Source organism: Dioscorea cayenensis, chromosome 7, assembly GCF_009730915.1.
Source record: "Dioscorea cayenensis subsp. rotundata cultivar TDr96_F1 chromosome 7, TDr96_F1_v2_PseudoChromosome.rev07_lg8_w22 25.fasta, whole genome shotgun sequence".
In the NCBI taxonomy this organism is placed as follows: domain Eukaryota; kingdom Viridiplantae; phylum Streptophyta; class Magnoliopsida; order Dioscoreales; family Dioscoreaceae; genus Dioscorea; species Dioscorea cayenensis.
This window is the reverse complement of record NC_052477.1, coordinates 27,998,200-28,001,037: the sequence shown is the minus strand read 5'-3', so window position 1 is coordinate 28,001,037 and position 2,838 is coordinate 27,998,200.

The following is a 2,838-nucleotide window of genomic DNA, read 5'->3' as shown; positions in this document are numbered from 1 at the left end:
ATATCCAAAACACATCAAATCTCGGGGATCACCGAGAGCACCGATCTCGGGCGATCCAAAATATTCAAATCTGAAGGCCGGCCGAGAGCACCGATCTCGAGGCAGTCTAAAATACTCAAATCTCAAGATCAACCGAGAGCACTGATCTCGAGGCCATCAAAAATATCCAAAATATCCAAAATACACAAATTTCAAGACTAGTCGAGAACACCGATCTCAAGACGGTCTAAAACACTCCAATCTCAGGATCAGCTGAGAGCACCGATCTCGAGGCGATTCAAAATATTCAAAAATGCAAAAAATCTCAAGATCAACCGAGAGCAACGATCTCGAGTCGATCCAAAATATCCAAAACACTCAAATCTCAGGATCATCCGAGAGCACCGATCTCGAGACGATCCAAAATGCACAAATCTCAAAATTAGCCGAGAGCACTGATCTCGAGGCGATCCAAAATATCCAAAATACACAAATTTCAGGATCAGCCAAGAGCATTTATCTCGTGGCGATCCAAAATATTCGAAATCTCGACATTACTCATGAATGCAAATCACTGAGGCAAAAAAATAATAATAATAAAATCGTATAAAAAAATATAATAATAATAATTGATAAAATATAAATATATAATAATAATTAAAAATATATATATATATATATATATATATAATAAAATAAAATAAAATAAATCCAATCAAATATAACAATACTAAAAAGAAATAAAAATTAAAATCAAATCAAATAAAATAACATATATATATATATATATATATATATATATATATATATATATTAAATTAATGTTTTTTTTAAAAAAATAAAAAAATAAAAAATATATAATAAAATAAATAAAAATAAATAAAAAAATTATTAAATAATAAATAAAAAAATAAAAAATAATAATAATATATATAAATATAATAAACCAATTAAAACTAAAATAAAATAAAAATCAAATCAAATAAAAAAATAAATAAGTATATAATAATAAAATCAAATCAGATAAAAAAATATATATCATAAAATTAATATATATATAAAATAAAAAAAAATCAAACCAAAATAAGATAAGATAATATATACGTGTATATATATATATATATATAATAAAAAAGAAGAAGAAACAAATAATAATAAAACAAATAAATATATTAAATAAATAAATATATATATATATATTAAATAATCAAATAAAAAAAATTAATTAAATAAAAAAAATCATAAATAAATAAACAAATAAATAAGCATATAACAATAGAACAATACATATATATAAAAATAGATAAAAAAAGAAAATAATTATTATTATTATAAAAAGATAATGGAGAAAGTGGGACATGGCGTTTGTCGTGGTTACCCATTATCAACCGCCCATAAAAAAAAATAAATAAATAAATGAGGGGCGATTTTAATGGAGTGACCACGTAACAAATCTGATATGGTCGAGGATAAGATATGTATCAGTCTAATTTTCCAAGGGTCTCATTTTACAAATAAACATACATGGTTTCATGAGTCAATGGATTAGTTGAGTTGGGAAATATGGCAATTGAATTCGATATTATTGATGAAACGGTTTCGCATGACACAACCCACTATTAAGATTACCATTTCCACGATCAAAGCAATCGTCTCAGTCAGCCACGCCTCCAACAAACTACGACGTGGGAAAAGTTTTTAAAAAGGCAGCCATGGAAGATCGGAGGAGGACGGAAAAAAAAAGAAGAGGCGAGATCGAAAAGGAAGAGGGAAGGAGAAAGACGAAAAAGCAGAAGAAGGTTCTCATTCTCCTCCAAACCTATATGCATATATATATACACATGTTAAAAAATAAAAATAAAAAGTTGCCGCCTGTCGCCGATTGCCGCCTGCCGTCGTTGCTGCCATTGTTGTGTACTGCCGTTGTTGATCGCTGCCGTCATTGCCGTGTTTCATCATCATCACTGAAGAAATACATATATGTATATTGAAGCTGCTTCCTTTGATGAGGAGCCTGTGAAGACAAATGACTCTAAAAAAAAAGCTTGATGAGGGGGAAGAACAAGTAGAAGAGCGAAGATCGAAGGAGAAGAAGCTTCAGAGGAAGAAGCTCAAGACTGGGAATCCCTCGTCCAAGGATGTCGCCTGAAGAATGGAAGAGCCGAGAAGCCTGAAGAAACAATCAAGACGGAGGATTTGTTGCTCGTCATCATCATTGAAGCCGCTCGTCGCTGCCTTATCATAATCGTCTCATCGTCACGATGCTCGTCATTACTGCTACGTCATCATCGCCGCTGCTGCCGCCGCCGCTATTGTCACTGCTATCTCCTTACGAGAAGGAAGAGGAAGTCTAAGAGCAGTCATATTCTGTCGCGAGAGTTTGAGAGCATCAATCGAATGGTTCAGGCCGGCGTTTGCTCCATCTTTGTGAAGATCCTCGTCGGCTCCTATAAAACCCGTATCCTCGTACGAGGTGCTATGAGATGGTTTCGCTATGGATGGGATAGCTTCCAGGATCCTTTGTTGCGAGAAAGTTGATGGCCAGAGATGGAGCTATGTGCCGAACGTTGAATTGTCGAGGAGCTTCAGACTAGTCATCCGCAAGGCTGTTGCGACTCAGAACCTTGTGTCTCCTATTGACGAACATGCCTCTTTCGTGAGGTCTCACGTAGTACTTGAGGACTTTCCATGATTCGTAGCTCCGACACTATTAGGTGCTCACAAGTTATCACAAAATTCCCATATGTCCTAAACCAAGGAGAGACGCTCACCAAGATTGAAGCCGCTGCGAAGTTGAGAGAAGAAATTGAGGCTTGAGAGTATCTATGGTGACAAGTACCCCATCGGACTTCGGATCCA